The sequence below is a fragment of the Chiloscyllium plagiosum genome, unplaced genomic scaffold (assembly GCF_037043375.1).
Source record: "Chiloscyllium plagiosum isolate Xiang-an unplaced genomic scaffold, Cpla_swu_hap1 HiC_scaffold_14, whole genome shotgun sequence".
Lineage (NCBI taxonomy): Eukaryota > Metazoa > Chordata > Chondrichthyes > Orectolobiformes > Hemiscylliidae > Chiloscyllium > Chiloscyllium plagiosum.
In genome coordinates this window covers 114,590,958-114,610,740 of record NW_028270152.1, presented here as the reverse complement: position 1 = coordinate 114,610,740, position 19,783 = coordinate 114,590,958, and the positions used below count along the sequence as shown (strand labels likewise).

The following is a 19,783-nucleotide window of genomic DNA, read 5'->3' as shown; positions in this document are numbered from 1 at the left end:
CCCTGGACATGGTGCAAGCCAGAGGATTGTGAAGAGATACTGTGAAAATATTTTCAGTTGGCAGTTGGAAAAATGTTTAAGAAGCAAACCATATAATTTAGGCTCCAGCTTTGGAAATCTTGAGAAACTCTTTGGGAAATGGAATCAGAGGAGGATGATGAAGTGTGAACTGTCGGACCGAGTAGAGGACGGGACATTGACTCTGATGTTATCGGGACAGGAACTGATCTGAGACATTGAAAGAATTCTCGCTCACGTACGTGAGGAATGCAAACTTCATCTGGACTCTGGGACAATGAAAAACTCTGGAACACTCAAGAAAAAATCCAAATACTGACTGGGATCACGACAGTACGAGTACTATAGATGGGTTAGTTTTTGCCCAGTGTGTGCAGGAGGGCCTCCTGACTCAGTATGTAGACATGCCTTCAAGGGACGAAGCCACTTTCGATTTAGTACTGGGTAACGAGCCTGGCTAGGTTTTAGATTCGGAAGCAGGTGAGCACTTTGGAGACAGCGATCACAATTCTCTCAGGTTTACTTTCGTGATTGTAAGGGATAGGTGTACTCCACGGAGCAAGAGGTTCAGCTGGTGGAAGGGAAATTACGATGTATCGAGGTAAGATTTAGGAAGCGTAGAATGTGGTCGGAAACTGCAGGGGATGAGCACATTAAAATGTGGAGCTTATTCAAGGAAAAGCTCCTGTGTGTCCTAGATAAGTATGTACCTGTCAGGCAGGGAGGAAGATATAGAACGCGTGAGCCGTGGTTTACTAAGGAAGTGGAATCCCTGGTCAAGAAGACCAAGAAGTCTTATGTTAGGATAAAATGTGAAAACTCAGTTAGAGCGCTCGAGGGTTCCAACGATATCAGGAAAGACCTATAAAGAGAGCTGAGAAGAGCCAGGAGGAGACATGAGAAGTTGTTGGCAGATAGGATCAGGGTTAACCCTAAGGTTTTCCATAGGTATGTCAGGAATAAAAGAATGACGAGAGTTAAATTTGGGACAATCAAGGATAATAATGGGAAGTTGTGCGTGGAGTCAGAGGAGATAGGGGAAGCACTAAATAAATATTTTTTGACAGTATTCGCTATTGAAAATGAAAATGTTGGCGAGGAAGGTATAGAGATACTTGCGTCTAGACTAGAAGAGATTGAGGTTCACAAGGAAGAGATATTCGAAATACTGCAGAGTTCAAAGTTTGTGCGAAGATTTATAGCTCGGGTGCTCGTTGTTGTGGTTCTGTTCGCCGAGCTGGAAATTATTGTTGCAAACGTTTCGTCCCCCTGCCTAGGCGACATCATCAGTGCTTGGGAGCCTCCTGCGAAGCGCTTCTTTGATGTTTCCTTCGGTGTTTATAGTGGTCTGTCCCTGCCGCTTCCGGTTGTCAGTTTCAGCTGTCCGCTGTAGTGGTTGGTATATTGGGTCCAGGTCGATGTGTTTGTTGATGGAGTTTGTGGATGAATGCCATGCCTCTCGGAATTCCCTGGCTGTTCTCTGTCTGGCTTGCCCTATGATAGTAGTGTTGTCCCAGTCGAATTCATGTTGCTGGTTGCCTGCATGTGTGGCTACTAAGGATAGCTGGTTGTGTCGTTTCGTGGCTAGTCGATGTTCATGTATGCGGATTGTTAGCTGTCTTCATGTTTGTCCTATATAGTGTTTTGTGCAGGCCTTGCATGGTATTTTGTACACTACATTAGTTTTGCTCATGTTGGATATCGGGTCCTTCGTTCTGGTGAGTTGTTTGTCTGTGCGTGGCTGTTGGTTTGTGTGCCGTTATGAGTCCTTGGGGTCGCAGTAGTCTGGCTGTCAATTCTGAGATGTTCCTGATGTATGGTAATGTGGCTAGTCCTTTTGGTTGTGGTATGTCCTCGTTCCGTGGTCATTCTCTTAGGCATCTGCTGATGAAGTTGCGCGGGTATCCGTTTTTGGCGAATACCTTGTACAGGTGTTCCTCTTCTTCTTTTTGCAGTTCTGGTGTACAGCAGTGTGTTGTGGCCCGTTTGAATAGTGTCCTGATGCAGCTTCGTTTGTGTGTGTTGGGGTGGTTACTTTCATAGTTTAGGACTTCGTCTGTGTGTGTGGCTTTCCTGTATACCCTTGTAGGGGATTCTCCATTCGGTGTTCTCTGTACCATCACGTCTCGGAATGGGAGTTGGCTATCCTTTTCTTCTTCTCTCGTGAATCGGATTCCTGTGAGTGTGGCGTTGATGATCCGGTGTGTTTTTTTCTATTTCCGTGTTTTTAATGATTACAAACGTGTCATCGACATATCTGACCCAGAGTTTAGGTTGAATTTGTGGTAGGACTGTTTGTTCTCACCTTTGCATGAGTTCCGAGATTGGTGATCCCATGGGTGTTCCGTTGATTTGTTCGTATATCTGGTTGTTGAATGTGAAGTGTGTTGTGAGGCACAAGTCCAGTAGTTTAACACCCGATACCCAACATGAGCAAAACTAATGTAGTGTACAAAATACCATGCAAGGACTGCACAAAGCACTATATAGGACAAACAGGCAGACAGCTAACAATCCGCATGCATGAACATCAACTAGCCACCAAACGAAACGACCAGCTATCCTTAGTAGCCACACATGCAGGCAACCAGCAACATGAATTCGACTGGGACAACACTACTATCATAGGGCAAGGCAGACAGAGAACAGCCAGGAAATTCCGAGAGGCATGGCATTCATCCACAAACTCCATCAACAAACACATCGACCTGGACCCAATATGCCAACCACTACAGCGGACAGCTGAAACTGACAACCGGAAGCGGCAGGGACAGACCACTATAAACACCGAAGGAAACATCAAAGAAGCGCTTCGCAGGAGGCTCCCAAGCACTGATGATGTCCCCGAGCCAGGGGACGAAACGTTTGCAACAAAAACTTCCAGCTCGGCGAACAGAACCACAACATACTGCAGAGTGTGAAAATATTTAAGTCAGCTGGGCCGGATGGGATCTTTCTGATGTTGTTTAGCAAAAGCACGACAGGAAGGTACAAATCAAGTTGATGCAACAACGGCTCGTTTTGAGCCGCTAATTTGCAGTGAAGTGGCGGCGCCAATAAAAGGTGTCACGCATCTCGTCTAATTCCACATCCTGAGCTCGAAATGACCGGAGGTCTCTCGCTGAGTATCTGCAGGGTCTTGTTTGGACGACACCATGACACTTTTTCACTGGAGTGGATCATGAAATCGTGTCGTGACTGTGAATAAAACGATGGAAACTTCCAGCAGAGAAGGACGCGACCCTGAAGCAGGCAGCTGAGTACAAATGTTTCTCCTTTGCCAGTGAAAGGCACTGCTTCGCAAATTGGAAACTTCGAAGTGAAGCAATGTTGGTGATTATCTTCGCTGCTTGTTCACCTTTTTAATTCTGATTCCGTGAAAGTCCATGGCATTACATATCGACATTCTGCCAAGTGCAGGGTTGTCTCTTGGGCCAGTGGCGTAATGGATAACGCGTCTGACTTCGGATCAGAAGATTGTAGGTTCGAGTCCTACCTGGCTCGAGGGGGGATGTTTTGCTTTAACCGTGGTATACGTTGACGCTCCCCTGTAAAGTTCTCTCGGGACATCGCCTCTGTGCTTCCGCATGTAAAGCTTGCATTTGTCCTATTGTCCATTTCAAATTCCAGCTCTCCACAACGGACACCTCCGTCAGTTTGGCGGTATCTTCTGGTGTGTCTCCCTCTGTGGGTGAAAATGAGCATGAGTTCCTCAAAAGAGTTACAATTCGTTATACTTCTGTCCCATTATTGTGCCATGTAAGAACATAGGATAACCTCATTGACATTTGACCTGGAAACATTAGAACACACGAGACTTTGGGCCAAAGTTCGAAACTGCGACTAGAATAGATGGCTCTCTGATTAGCCGCAATGCACACGGGCGGAATGGCCTTTTCCCACTTTGTAAATCTTCGAAGACAATTTGAAAAAAATCTGCAACGAAAATGTTCAGACAGGGTCTTTTATTTACACCAAGTACGATAGTATCTATCGCCTTGTCTTGTTATTTACTTGTGAGGATTCGGTATTCTCAGCACCGTGGCCCGGATCGTATTCCCGCTCATGGAATGGTTGTATTGTTCAGCAAACATATCGGTGTACCAGTACTTCTGCCGATTTTCCGATGCTGGCAGGTCATTGGTTTTGTCCAAAACATTATGAAGGTTAACATAAAACAAATAGCTGCAGGTGCTGGAAATCTGAGCCAAAAACGAAAATTGTTTGTGCAGCGGAGCATGACTGGCAACAGAAACGTCGACTCTCCTGCTCCTCGGATGCAGCCTGACCTGCTGTGCTTTTCCAGCATCACTATGATCTAAAGTCAGGTTTCCAGCATCTGCAGTCCTCACTTTTGCCTAGTTTCTTCAGTGTCTCTGGTTCCCAATTCAAGAACTCCATCTCTAGCGGTTTCATGTTTGTACCTCCGTGCTGAGGAGTTGAAGAGTGAAGAAAAGTAACGCACCTCCTCCATCTCTGGGGTAATTAGGGACTGAAAATGAATCGTGTCACATTGAAATATATCTACATGCGAATTAATCTCTGTCTTTTATTGGGAACCATCTCTTTCATTGTAACCATCAGGAAAGATCATTTCGTTCGCCAGAAAAAGAAATGAATATGTCACTAAACTTTGTTTGCTTCAGGTCCGAGAATACTCAGATCAATAGCTCCTTTGCTTACTTCTGCTGGTCATGTTCGCAAAGAGATATGGCAAATTGCCAAGTGTGATTTTACTTTCAATGAATAATTTTGACTCAGTTTGCCTGCAAATATCTTTTCCTACCTTTGTGCTTTTCTTCTTTTACATTGGTGTCTCGCACCTTACAAATGACAGCAAAGGTATGAAAGGAGATGGAAGCATTTCGCTCAAGTCAACGGTAGCTTTCAATGAGATCACGGCTGATTTGGTCAATGCTCAACCCACCTGCGCTCTCTGTAGTCATGGCAGAGTGGTTAAGGCGATGGATTAGAAATTCATTGGGGTTTCCCCACGTCGCCTCGAATCCTGCTGACAACGTTGTGAATGCTTTCCTGCTGGTACAATTTTCGCTCAAAGTTCAGAAAAACTATTTTGTGAACCAGGCCGGTAATTTGATTAGACTTGGGAAACTCGAGTTCTTCATCAGAAATGTTCCATAGTTAAAACATTATCTCTGTTTCTCTTTCCAGATACACTGCTCGACACGTCCTGAGCAGAAGTGCTACTTTTCATTCGATTCCTTTAATCCCTGTCCACTGTTCTGTGACTCGGGTCACTGGCAACACTTCCTCCTGCTCGTCAAAGTGCTCATTCCCCACCGCTCCCTCTCCATCATTAGAAACAACCGCAGGAAATCGCCACTTTGTTCCAAAGTGAAAATTATCAGCCTCGGGAATCTCTCCACCAAGCGGGACTTCTCATCCCTGGACATGATGCAAGCCAGAGGATTGTGAAGAGATACTGTGAAAATATTGTCAGTTGGCAGTTGAAATTTGTTTAGGAAGCAAACCATATAATTTAGGCTCCAGCTTTGTAAATCTTGAGAAACTCTTTGGGAAATGGAATCAGAGGAGAATGAAGAAGTGTGAACTGTCGGAAAGAGTAGAGGACGGGACATTGACTCTGATGTTCTCGGGACAGGAACTGATCTGAGACATTGAAATCATTCTCGCTCACGTACGTGAGGAATGCAAACTTCATCTGGACTCTGGGACAATGAAAAACTCTGGAACACTCAAGACAATGATGTGTTTCTGTTCGCCGAGCTGGAAGTTTTTGTTGGAAACGTTTCGTCCCCTGTCGAGGTGGCATCCTCCGTGCTTGGGATCCTCCTGTGAAGCGCTTCTGTGGTGTTTCGTGTGGCATTTATAGTGGCCTGTCCTTGCCGCTTGCTGTTGTCAGTTTCAGCTCTTCGCTGCAGTGGCTGGTATATTGGGTCCAAGTCGATGTGTTTGTTGATGGAGTTTGTGGATGAGTGCCATGCTTCTGGGAATTCCCTGGCTGTTCTTTGTTTGGCTTGCCCTATAATAGTAGTGTTGTCCCACTCGAATTCATGTTGCTTGTCGTCTGTGTGTGTGGCGACTACGCATAGTTGGTCGCTTCGTTTCGTGGTTAGTTGATGTTCCTGGATGCGGATCGTCAGCTGTCTTCCTGTTTGTCCTATATATTGTTTTGCGCAGTCCTTGCATGGGATTTTGTATACTACATTTGTTTTGCTCATGTTGGGTATCGGGTCCTTAGTTCTGGTAAGCTGTTGTCTGAGTGTGGCTGTTGGTTTGTGTGCTGTTAAGAGTCCTAGTGGTCGCAGTAGTCTGGCTGTCAGTTCGGAGATGTTCTTGATGTGTGGTAGTGTGGCTAGTCCTTTGGGTTGTGGCATGTCCTCTTTCCGTGGTCTATCCCTTAGGCATCTGTTGATAAAATTGCGAGGATATCCGTTTTCGGCGAATACCTTGTATAGGTGGTCCTCTTCCTCTTTTTGCAGTTCTGGTGTGCTGCAGTGTGTTGTGCCCCTTTTGAATAGTGTCTTGATGCAACTTCGTTTGTGTATGTTGGGGTGGTTGCTCTCATAATTCAGGACTTGGTCTGTGTGTGTGGCTTTCCTGTGTACCTTTGTGGTGAATTCTCCGTTAGGTGTTCTCTGTACCATCACGTGTAGGAATGGGAGTTGGTTGCCCTTTTCTTCCTCTCTGGTGAATCGGATTCCTGTGAGTGTGGAGTTGATGATCCTGTGTGTTTTCTCTATTTCCGTGTTTTTAATGATTACAAAGGTGTCATCCACGTATCTGAACCAGTGTTTGGGTTGAATCTGCGGTAAGACTGCTCTAACCTTTGCATTACTGCTTCTGCTATGAGTCCAGAGATCGGTGAGCCCATGGGTGTTCCGTTGATTTGTTCGTATATCTGGTTGTTGAATGTCAAGTGTGTTGTGAGGCACAAGTCCCACGATTTAGGAAGATTAGGTAAGATTTAGGAAGCGTAGAATGGGGTAGGAAACTGCAGGGGGTGAGCGCATTAAAATGTGGAGCTTATTCAAGGAAAAGCTCCTGTGTGTCCTAGATAAGTATGTACCTGTCAGGCAGGGAGGAAGATATAGAACGCGTGAGCCGTGGTTTACTAAGGAAGTGGAATCCCTGGTCAAGAAGAACAAGAAGTCTTAATATGTTAGGACAAAATCTGAAAACTCAGTTAGAGCGCTCGAGGGTTCCAACGATATCAGGAAAGATCTAAACAGAGAGCGGAGAAGAGCCAGGAGGAGACATGTGAAGTTGTTGGCAGATAGGATCAGGGTTAACCCTAAGGTTTTCCATAGGTATGTCAGGATTAAAAGAATGACGAGAGTTAAATTTGGGACAATCAAGGATAATAATGGGAAGTTGTGTGTGGAGTCAGAGGAGATTGGGGAAGCGCTAAATAAATATTTTTCGACAGTGTTCGCTATAGAAAATGAAAATGTTGGCGAGGATGATACTGAGATACTTGCGTCCAGAGTACTAGAGATTGAGGTTCACAAGGATTAGGTGATAGAAACACTGCAGAGTGTGATAACAGACAAGTCCCCTGGGCTGGATGGGATCTGTCCTAGTATCCTCTGGGAAGCAAGGGAAGAGATTGATGAGCCTTTGGCATCGATCGTCAAATCATCGTTATCTACAGGAATAGTGCCTTTGGAATGGAGCATAGCATACGTTGTTCCCGTGTTCAAAAAGTGTCGTAAAGACAACCCTGGTAATTACAGACCAGTGAGTCTCACTGCAGTTGTTAGTAACGTGTTGGAAAAGGTTATTATGGATAGGATTTATGACCATCTGGAAAAGAATAATCTGATCAGGGACAGTCAGCACGGTTTTGTGATGGGTCGGCCTTGCCTAACGAATCTTATTGACTTTTTTGACAAAGTGACAAAACAGGGAGATTACAGTAAACCGATTGATGTGGTGTATATGGGTTTCAGAACGTTGTTCGATAAGGTTCCCCACAATAGGCTTTATACAAAATGCGGTGGAATGGAATTGTGGGAGAGATTGCAGCTTTGATCAGTAATTGGCTTGCCAATAGAAAACAGTGTTGTAGTTAATGGAACATGTTCTTCTTGGTGTCCATGTACTGGCGGCGTACCACAAGGGTCGGTGTTAGGTCCACTGCTGTTACATGAGATCTAACCTTGCCAATCAGTCTCCCATGGGGAACATTGTTGAACGCCTTACTGAAGTCCATATAGACCACATTTACTGCTCTGCCCTCATCAATCTTCTTTGTTACTTCTTCAAAAAAACGCAATCAAATTTGTGAGACATGATTTCCCACGCACAAAACCATGTTAACTGTCCCGAATCAGTCCATGCCTTTCCAAATACATGTACATTCTGTTCCTCAGGATTCCCTCCAACAATTGGAGTATTCTTGGCAGATGCAGTTTCATGTCGGGATTGAGGTTTTTGAAGAAGTAACAAAGAAGATTGATGAGGGCAGAGCAGTAAATGTGGTCTATTTGGACTTCAGTAAGGCGTTCAACAATGTTCCCCATGGGAGACTGATTGGGAAGAATCAAAAGACACGCTACTATTAAAATCGATAGAAACACAAAAGATGTGCAGTGCAGAGGAGTCTCAGTGTTCTTATATATGAAACGAACAAAGGTTAATCACATATTTATTTCTTGCTGGCAAAGGAAAGCCTTTTCTGATGCTCACAATTAAAGAGATGGTTTCCAAGAAAATTGGAAAATTAAGTCACCAGTAGAGTAATCAATTACCAAGATATCACTCGTAATGTTTTATGGGACATGTGGGATTATTTGATTATTGTTCTGCAAACGTTTTTACAATGGAACCGAGAGTTTTAGATGGGAAGTTAAGATCACGCATGACTATTGCCATTTTTGTCACTCACACACAATATTTTTTCCTTGTACGATTTATTTCACTTTGTGGTTACTGCGAGTGGGCTTGTAAACTACACATGCTTGTGAGTTCATGCCTCACTGTTCCTCAAATCCAGCCAAACAGATTTTACATCCTTACTTCCTGAATCAAGGGAATCTCTAACCATTGCATAAATGTCATTAAAACTTCGGTATTTCACACGCCTCTGTATATCATCTTACAATATTAATTGATCCTTTACTGTATTGCAGTTGCGCATAAGAAGAGAAAAATTGAATAGAGAATTGTGGACCTCCGCTTCACAAACCCGTTATTGAAGCGAAAATGCAGATTACTGCCCATAATACGATCGTGGAAGCATGTGCCAAACCCTCAGGAATCACAGAATAAGTGTAGTGCCACAGGGCATGTCAGGGACAGCACCAGAAATACAACAGAAATGCTGCTCTGAGCTCCTATTTTGGATATATTTCTCAATGAGCAATAGAGTGTCACATGTGTTCCATCAGGAGTTACCTCACACAAGGAAGTAACCAGTGCTGCAGACGGTCATATCATCCGAGTTCCAAGCCCTGGAATCAGAGACATTCAATATTCTGTGCATAACTGCAAGGAACAGCTGTCGGAGGCGTTTATAGTTCATGTGAAATTATCAATGCAGCTCTCTAGTTGTCAGCCTCTTTCTCCTTTGTCGTGTATCGTGCAGTCCCTGCGTGGAATCTCGTCAACCACGTTTGACCTGCACATGATGCGGATTGGGCCTTGTTTTCTCGTGAGTTGTTGTCTCAGTGAGGCTCTCGGTTTCTGTGTTGTCATAAGTCCGAATGTTCGGAGGAGTCTGGATATCGTTTTCCAGAATTTGTTTTTAATACAGGGAAGCATGATTTAAAAATTACCTCAAAGCATATCCTCGCTGCGAACTTTGTGTGCCATGCATCTGCGAATGAAGGTGGGTGGATATTGGTTCTTGTCAAAGAATTTGTGTGGACGTCAGTCCAGCAGTCCCTAGTAGCAATACATAAAAACGGCAAGGGCCACACATTCGACTAGAATAGCACAACAATAATAGGACAGGGCAAGCAGAAGACAGCCAGACAATTCCTGGAAGCAGGGCACTCATCCACGGATTCCATCCGTTGGACCCAATCTGCAATCCCAACAAACGGAAGCAGCGAGAATGAAACCAAATGAATTCGTACCAAAACATGAGAGCAGCGCTTCACAGGAACCTCTGCAGCGCTGAGAATGTCACCCAGACAGGCGAGGAAAAGTCTGCAAACCATCTTCCTCGCGTCACCGAACTTTTCAACAAGACCTCCAGAAGCATCCGAACTTCACATCTTTCTGCTCCAAAACACTCCGCTTTTCCACAACAGACAATTGCACACTCAACTACCGCGTGCAAGATGAGAATACCAGCCCCTACACTACCAAGGGCGGCAGTAAGAGCGAGGGGAAACAGCTGCCACTGTCATTCTACAGCTACAGACGCTCTTTTGGAAATGTACATTTTCGTATGAATGTCGGGGCAGCAGTAGAATATGGGAACTAAACAGCCTGCGCTGTGTATTCATATTCTGGACAATGTGAGTTGTTCACAGCTTTCCCTGAAAGTGAGTGGACGTCGTTATTTCACCGCTGTTGTGAAGCCAGATCCTGCATTGAATCTGCTCCCTCGTTTTTTGTTGTTGTTTTGGGTAAAAGGTGGGCAACCGCAACGTGAAACGTTGTTATATTTCTCTCATTTGCTCCATTACTGTTCTGGTGAGGGAGGATGGAGATTAGCTCTCTCGATAAGATGGAGGCACCAGCGCCTTGTTGACCTAATTTAATCGAGAATATAATTGGTAATATTCACTTTGCATGGTACAGTTTTCTGTTATGTTTTATGTTACTTGAACACTTGCTGTTACTTGGCAATGCACTAAATCTCCAGAATGTCGGGAAGCTCCGTTTGGAATTGCTTCGGTACTATTTGTGTGAACAGTTCTTGACATACACGTCTCGCACTGCCTCACAGACAGAAGTAACGAGTTTGTGTGTCTGATAATGACTCTGCCTTTTGAGTTTTGCACCTGGTCCACGTTAAGAGCTGTCAGTTTTTGGATTCACTGGAGAGTTGAGGTGATAACACGATTTGTGAGTTTTTTTTAGTCAACAAAATTATTTGATTGTATCAAGGAATGTATCAAGGAGAATGGTCATTGTCTGTAAATGTCTGGAAAACATTCCTCTCTATGTCATTTCAAAACATTGCGCCTCAAGAAAAAATAAAATTCAAATGCGCTGACTTAGTAACAAACAGCATGCGTTTTTGCAAGTGGTCTATTGAAACTGTTGTCAGGTCCTGGAGTATCACAGAATTTCCGAGCACGGAAGCAAACCTTCCTATCCAACTTGCACCTGCTGAACAGATGACCGTAAATAATCTAAACATATTTGCCAATATTTGTCCCTTATCTATCCGAGCACTTCCTGTCTGCATACCCATTTAGATGCCTTTGAAGTGTTGTGAGCGCACCAAACTCTGCCACTCAATGTGGCAACTTATTCCACACGCACAGCAATATCTGTATTAAAAACAAGTGTCGCTCACATCCCTTTCAAATTGTACTGCTCTCACATTAAACCTATGCTATCTCGCTTTAAACTCACGTGACTTCTGAAAAAGTGTAGATTGACTATGTCCTCTGCTCGTCTATCTCATGATTTTGTAAACTTTTCCAAGGACATCCCTCAGGCCTGAAGCTCCGGGGAAAACTGTCGAAGAATATTCAGCTTCTCAGTAATGTCCACACCGTGCAAACCTTTCAAATCATTGTAAATATTTTTTTTAATTATGCGAAGGTATTCGTAGAAAGCGCCAGGGGAAATTGCCTGAAGTGAAGCGATGCTGAAACATTAGTCTTGACAGGTTTGGCGCTTAGTTATCGTCAGGGAGCGTCGCCGAGTGGTTTAATGTAGGTAAAAACAATGAATGCAGATGCTGGAGACCGGATTGAGGATTAGTAGTGCTGACGAGCGCAGCAGTTCAGGCAGCATCCGAGGAGCAGTAAATCGACGTTTCGGGTGAAACCCTGTATTCCTGATGAAGGGCCTTTGCCTGAAACGTCGATTTTACTGCTCCTCGGATGCTGCCTGAACTGCTGTGCTCTTCCAGCACCACTAATCCAGAGAGGTTTAATGTGCTGGGTTTAGGGTCCAGTCTCTAGTGCGTCGTGGGTTTGAAACCCAACTTTGCAATAGAACAGCAGCAGGCAGCTTTTTATGACAGAACTACACAGGTCCTGATATTGTTTTATGGGTGTGTTTGTTGCTCCTCGGGTCTCTCACTCTCTCTGCGATAAACACGGGTACATGAGCAACTGATTCTTAAAATAATGAGAACTACTGCTGTCCACATCCTCTCGAGCACTGTGTGTTTGGATGTGCACACGCACAATTTTGCTGCCAGTTGCTGTGTCTCAAATGGTCAGTGCATTTGGCTGAAATGTTGGTTCTCCTAGCCCAAAAGGAGCACAGAGCTGTACATCTCTATGACTCTATGACTCTAAGTATTGGGACCGACCATGTACTGACAATACAACCACGAGAACTCATCCATGATTGACCCTGAGTCCGCAGTGAATGAAACGGTCACGTGCAGCAGAATGTGACCCCACTCTCTACAAGCCCCTGCTGCCACCAGAAAGGAGCCACTGCTGTTTCAATCAGCGGCTTCCTGCCCAGACCTGGGACGCAGCTCAATGAAACTCCTTCCTCAGGAACGGCTGTTACCGTGTGAAAGGGTAAAAAATTCTAATTCAAATTGGAAATGGCTTCAGAAGATTGTTCCTGTTTTTAAAACATTTTATAATCAGAATTCCTGTCTCGAATTTAGAAGTGGTAAACTTTGTCGGCAGGTAGATCAAAGAAAGTGTTGATGGTGAGGACTCTGTCTCTTCAGCAGATGGGATTCCCTACACTCTAATGAGAAATGATTTGGTTTCCTGAGGTATTTTCCCGATTGATTTGCAGTCTGCCAGATTGTCTGGGAATCACTTCGGCGACCTAAGGATCATGGTCGAAGTATGAAAATATTAACAGAGAATCGTAAGTCCCGGGGCAAGGCCTAAATGGATTGCAATGGTCTGAAGGAATAAATCTGAGAATTGAAAAGACTTGAATAATGTTAGTTGCAATGGGGAGGAATGAACGAGATTTTTGAAAATTGCCGTGTCAGCTGAATTAAACTCAGTATGAAATGATAAATTAACCAACACCAATCCTGTCCTGGCTCGCTCAGTCGGTAGAGCTAGAGACCTTTAATCTCAATGGCGTGGGGTCGAGACCCACGCAGGGCGCTGTTGTTTGTTAATATGTTTGCCGCTCTCCATTAATGTTACAAGAGCGAATTCGCTCACTGAGGCAGGTTTTGTTGACACATTTTTCCTCCGTTTTTGATCATCTCTTGGTTTCTGAGTGAAAACTGTCTCCACTGTACTGCAGGTGCAAGAGACAAGGTTATCAGTTCAGCCGAATATGCTTTAAATGATGTCCCTTCCAAAACGTGAGGTACCATTCCAAACGTGTCCCAACCAAAATGTCCAGAGACGTCGAATGCGAATGGCCACATGAGAGTGACAGCTGCGTGACAAATGGTGCTGCAATAGAATTAACTGAATGTGAATGCTCTGATGGAAACCGAATGGAACTCTTCCTGAAATTTTCCTAATTCACTCGGTAAATGATGCTGTTGTGTACCGATATGGGTTTACATCATGAACAGCTTATTGTCAGTAACACGGGTGGGGGTGATGCAGGATCGTGAGGGTTCTGTGTGAGTCAGAAGTGATTTGTTCGAACAGGGAATTCAAACGTCCACAGAGCAGACATAGCTGAATGGTCCAGGTTCACACTACTCCCTTCTGTTTCAGTACCAACAAAAGAATTTGCGGGAAAATCTCAGCAAGTCTGGTAGAATCTTGGAATGGAAAACCGAGTTAAGTCTTCAAGACCAGTGACATTTATTTCTCCATGTCCATCTCCGTCTATCTTTTTATTGAATATGTCCTGACTCCCAACTTTATACTCAGTTTCTCTTTTATTACTCCGTCTCCAAACATTCTCCCAGTCTCCAAATTTAATAGCAGAACTGTTTCATCTCTCACCTCGCCGAGTTATGAGAGGAGGACTTCGAAATGCACGATTAACTCTGTTTCTATTCTATGAAGATTTGTTTCTCTTCTTGTGGCTAATCTGAATGAAAACCATTTTCGGTTTCCACAGAGAGCACAGACCCGGTTCTGCCAGAAGGAATCCAGTGATTGATTGTATCCAACTGGAATCATAGAGTCATTGAGATGGACTGCAGTGAAACAGACCCTTCGTTCAAACTTGTCCATGCTGACCGGAAATCCCAATCCAATTTGGTCCGTCTTTCCAGCACACGGCCCATATCCCTCCAAACCCTTCCTACTCATATACCATTTAAAATGCCTCTTAAATGTTGCAATTGTACGAGCCTCCATCACATCCTCTGGCAGCCATGGCAACACATACACGAATAAATTGTCACTGCAAATCCACTCTAAGGATCTCGCCTTTCTGAGCGGAAACTATCTCGCTGTTCATTCAATGTCGCTATGTCTAATTCTTGGAACTCCCTCCCTATCGGCATCATGGCTGTATCACTGTGTTGAGCACTTCGAGGACGAAGTAAAGTAACTTACCATCTCAATCTCTTGAGTAATTATGGTTGGGCAGTGAAGCCTATCCCAAAGAGTGACGTGCATCCTTCAGGATTTCGTTTGAAAAAGCTGCAGTTTCCAACTGGAAACCCAAAAGTGATCCGGAACAAATGCAAAGTTTCGAAGGGAAAGTAGGATAACCTGAAAGTCAATTATGACTGGGATGAATGAGGCAGAAAGTGAGTGAGGAGCTGTTGGCACAAGGATGAATGTCAGTGTTAATGGTTTAGCCCTTACTGCCCACTGTTAACACCGACTCACACACCACTCCTGGTAAATTCACCACAATTACCCTGGTCTCTTGGTATGAGTTTCCCTCTGTGCATATTCACGCGGTAAATCGGCCCAGGGATGATGAACGCATTCTGTTTATCCTGTCAGGTTAAAGAGGTGAAGGCATCAGTTTGAAATCAAAGCAAGAAGAGATTGCCTCTTCCTGTACATTTTCATTGGAGAGTCACCAGCTGTGAACTTCTTTCCTGCACAAGCGGACGTTGATATAAATTCTCATCGAGCAGCTTTATTACAGAAAGTTGGTCCGATTAACTGTGATCAAATACTTCATTAAATGCCATTATTGATTTGAAGAACAGTGTCTGTGGTTTCGTCAGTTAAAGCATTTGGTAATTACTAGGCGTTAATGGTGTCAAATGCTGTCAAATGTTCTGTACATTGAAAGTTCATTGTTTAAACTTCTTGTAAAAGCCGTATTGTTTATCCAACATCGCGAAAGTGACGGCTCAGCATGCTTCTTGTGTTTGAGCTCAGACCGTTGTTATTTCGTGCTACCAAGCCCTACCGTCTGATGTGGACCCATTAATCTATGTTCTATCCTGCTAATTCAACGCAGAGTTCTTTTTACTCTGTTCGACAAGGATTTGTCTATCTCTTTTACTATTATTCTCTGTCCGTCTTTTCAAGTTTTTTGGGAATAATAAAGAGACGCAGGAGACACTGCAGACTTGCAGGACAATGTTGTAGTAATAACGCATCCAATGAGATAATGGCTCTCATTGTCTGCTGTCACCATTCATTGATTTTAGGCAAACAGCAATGGCATCATAGAAATCCTACAATTGTAGTGAAACTGCTTTTTTTCTGGTCTATTATGAATACTATTTAGAATTGTAAAAGCTCATAACGTTTTGAGTGAACAAATGTTACCTGATCTCAGACCCAAGTAACACAGACATTACTTGGAGACTGTGAGCCCAGTTCTACACATTCTGACCGAGGGGGCGGAGAAAGCCACGGAACAGCCTGCGATCTTTACACTTTTCCAAGAGTAGAAATGAAAAATGAGGGATATTGACAGACAGCGAGTGGGAGAATGTAGAAGAGAGTGAGGTTGTACAGAGAGACAAAGTGAGACAAACAGAAATTCTCCATTCACCATGGCTGCTCATCGACATAAAGGAGAAGAACAAGATAATGAAGGCCTGCCTTTCACCAACTCAGGGCAACAGCAACAGCATTACAGCCGATAAAGGAATTTTGCATTTTTACAGATGACGTCTGTCAGCTAATGAGAGATTCTGGTAAGTATGCTGTATCGCGAAGTGAAATTGACAATTACCCCGGCAATAAAACAATAAAAAGCATAAGTAGCCTGAATCTGTGATATGATACATTAAATCTCTTTGTCTCCACAGATGCTGTCAGGCCTGCAGAGTTTCTCTGTCAATTCCTGTTGTTGATTCAGATTTCCTGGATTCGCACTTCTTTGTTTTATGCTAGTCTGAATCCTGTTTGTGATAATACTCGATTAATTGCCAGCTCCACACAACATTCCCTGCTTTGGGAAGGTTGTCAACAACATAAACGGTCAGAGGAAATCCCCCATTGCTACAGCAGTGAGAGCACTGAGTCCTTAACAGTAGACGTCCACGGAAAGTGAAATATGGCGCTGTAAGTATTCTCAATGAATCCACTTTTCCTTTTTTCATTTGTGATCATTTTAGCTGCACATCAGTTTCTTTCTTTTTTCCATTTCTGTCAGGTTGGAAAAGGCCTTTCCGCCCATCTGCAGTGCGGGTCATTGGACATTCATCTTTTATATTCAAGGGGCCACTATTTCTTGGAGGACCTTCTGCACTGCATCTCGGGTGGGGTGGGTGCGAGGCTGTACCACTATATTCATCTGTCTATAGATACCGGAGAAGGGTCTATCTATTCCACACCACGAGGCTTCCTCATCACTCTTCTGAATCTTGGTTATTATTACCGTTGCCCATGGCACCTCCTTCTTTGATAACAGGAAACCGATATCCCGTGTCAGGTGTACCTGCAGCCATGGTGGATACTACTCAGTGCCAGGAACTGGGTACACAAGGATCTCTGCGTAAACATTCATTGCCTTATTTATAGTCGTCCTGGGAACCAAACGGGCATGGGTGGCATGTAAAGGTCAACTTAACATCCTTGGTTAAGATTACGTCTGCGGTTGTATCCCAGACACCCCTGCCTTCACGACTCGTCCTGCCATGCAGGCCCATATTTCTATGAGTCTTCTAATCACTACTTACAATTATTTGGATCCGGTGTTGTCCAATGTCTCCTCAAGGTCAGCTACACGTTTGCAATGGCTGGCGCGTATCAACGTGGCTCTTTCGGCGATCTTAACAGCTGTCTGTGTTGTCGGGAGCACTTGGAACGGTCCCAGCCAGCTCTTCGCCTTCCTGCTTTTGCTCCTGAAGTCTTTCACCACTATCCAGTCTTCAGGTTCTAGATTGTGCATCTTCCCTTCTGCTGCTTGGGGTAGTGCTGCCCTTCTTTTGATTCTGTATTTGAGACAGAAGTGTGGAGAGTTTTATACCGTAACATAACATCTCGTCCTCACAGTGGTCTGTTATCTGTCTTACAATCGGCCTTGGCCAATTGCTGTATTGGGCCACCTTCCAAACAAAATCTCAAACGTCCTAAGATTTACTCTTCCTCTCCTTCATATACATTATCACAATTGGAAATGCCTTTGTCCATGTCACCTCTAGTTCCTCACAACATTTTGTCAATTTATTTTTAAGGGTAGAGTTCTCTCTTTCCACTGCCCCACCGCTCGCTGGGTGATAGGCACAATGTTGCCTCACCTTTATTTCCAAGTAATCATTGATCTGATGTAGGGCAATATTTATAAATGGCTTTCCATTGTCGCTGCTTAGCCTTTCAGAGATGCACCATCTCGGAATTATTTCAGTTAGCAAAGCCTTGGCTACTGCATTGGCATCCTGTTTAGGCGTGGGAGCACTTCTACCCCTTGGGAAAACATCAACTATTACCAGACAATGCCTTTTCCTCTCGCTGGGTGTTAGTTCAATAAAATCCATTTGTAAATGTTCAAAGGGTCATTGGGATTGGGGGTGTTCTGCCTGATTCATTTGTATTCCCCTCCCCACATTATTAGTGGCACAGAAAACACATTATTCACTTTTTTAAAATGAGTAATGAGTAAATCCCTTTCTGTACCAGCGTGCTGAAATATTGTCGAACATCCCCACTTTTGACACATGGTCCTTACCGTGTGTTACTTTGGCATAGAAAGGGAACAAAGATCGTGGCAGACAGGGATTACCATTGGGGCCACACTACACCCATTCCCTCATTCTGCACCCTGCCCTTGTACATTCACGCTTCTCCTTCGATGTGGCCTGCGACTGTAACTCTCATCAGTCTGCTTTGGATTACAAATATTTGACATACACATGCCAAACTGATCACTCGGCGGCTGATTGGCTGCCGTCCTTGCCGCTGAGTCTACATTTTCATTGCCATGAGAAATTGAATCATAATTCTTCCTGTGGGCTTCACATGGACACACAGTGATTGATTTAGGCAATCGGACTGCTTTCAGGAGGTCAGAGATCTGGCCATGTTATGTGATTGACTTTCCAGTGGAGGTCATGAAGCCCTTGTATTTCCACAAGGATCCAAAATTATGTACAACCCCGAATGCATATCTGCTGTCGATGTAAATATTCACTGTTCTGCCTTCGGTCAATTTACATGCCTCAATCAAGGCAATCAGCTCTGCTGCTTGCGCTGACAGATGAGAAGGAAGTGATCCCGCTTTGACTACCTCGTGGGTAGTTGCTACAACATACCAGACATTGGCCAATCTCTTTGCTTCTGAATGCTGACCTATCCACAATAAAACGTCGTATCCAGATTCTAAATTGGTGAATCCTACACGTCTGGTCTCGGGCTTCCAACCTAAGAACTTCAACTGTTGTTCCACAAGTTGTAGTTTTGCGAGACTAGATGGCAGAGCATCGCAAGCCTACCTTTCTCATATTGTTTCTCTGTTGATGCTGCGATTAAGCATTCGCTTCCATACTGCCGAAGCGCTGACCCCACCCCGCCCCCCTCCCGCCCCCGGTTAAAACAAGAGTCTCCAGACTCCTGTGTCGAGCCTCTTGAATTATGGTGGGGACTTACAGTAATCTTGAAAATGTCACGTGAAAGTATACTATTTGCCTTTGAATGGAAATGTGAAGCAGAATTGACTGTCGGCGTGTAACGGTACACAAAACAATGCATTTGCTAAATCCACAATAGAGAGCCATTTACATCCGGTGGAATTTCAGCCAATATAATATAGAGGTTGGGAACATTTGGTGTGTGTGGATCAACAGCGTTCTTGATAACCTGCAGGTCATGAACAAACCTCCATTCCCCCGATTCACCTGGAATGTTTGCCTTTTTGAACGAAAAAAATTGGTGTTCTCACCAGTGATTATTCACGGGGGATTATCATTCCAGCCTATAAGAGAGATTCAAAGACTGGGGTAATTCCTTGCACAGCCTCGGGTTTTAACGGCTCTTTTGCTTTGCAAGGATGATACTCAGACTTAGGGGTTATTCTTAAGGGTTCGTATGAGCCCCACATCGTGTTTGCCTTTTGCCCTGAAAACAGTTGGGACCCTTCTTAATCTTGTGTCCGAGACATCTACCATAGGTAAACGCCAGACGACACTCCTGGTGGGGATTACCTGGATAGCCCTGTCTGCCTGAGTTAGCCGATTTAGTATCTTCCTATACGTCCTTATAACTGCATTGAAGCAGATAACCACACCGACCCTGAAGTTACAATCTTTCGTTTTTTGTGCCTGCCATACCCATGGTCCCAAATTCTGACACCTGTCGCTGGATGCCTTCGCCAATGATCCGTGAGGAAA

The 19,783-nt window shown here is 44.2% G+C and overlaps 1 non-coding gene across 1 annotated transcript; it reads left to right on the top strand.

The window, feature by feature from the left end:
- The first annotated feature begins 3,449 nt into the window (after positions 1 to 3,449).
- Positions 3,450 to 3,522, top strand: trnar-ucg (transfer RNA arginine (anticodon UCG)). The gene has a single exon. It is a non-coding gene; the product is annotated as a tRNA-Arg (tRNA).
- The last annotated feature ends 16,261 nt before the right edge of the window (positions 3,523 to 19,783 follow it).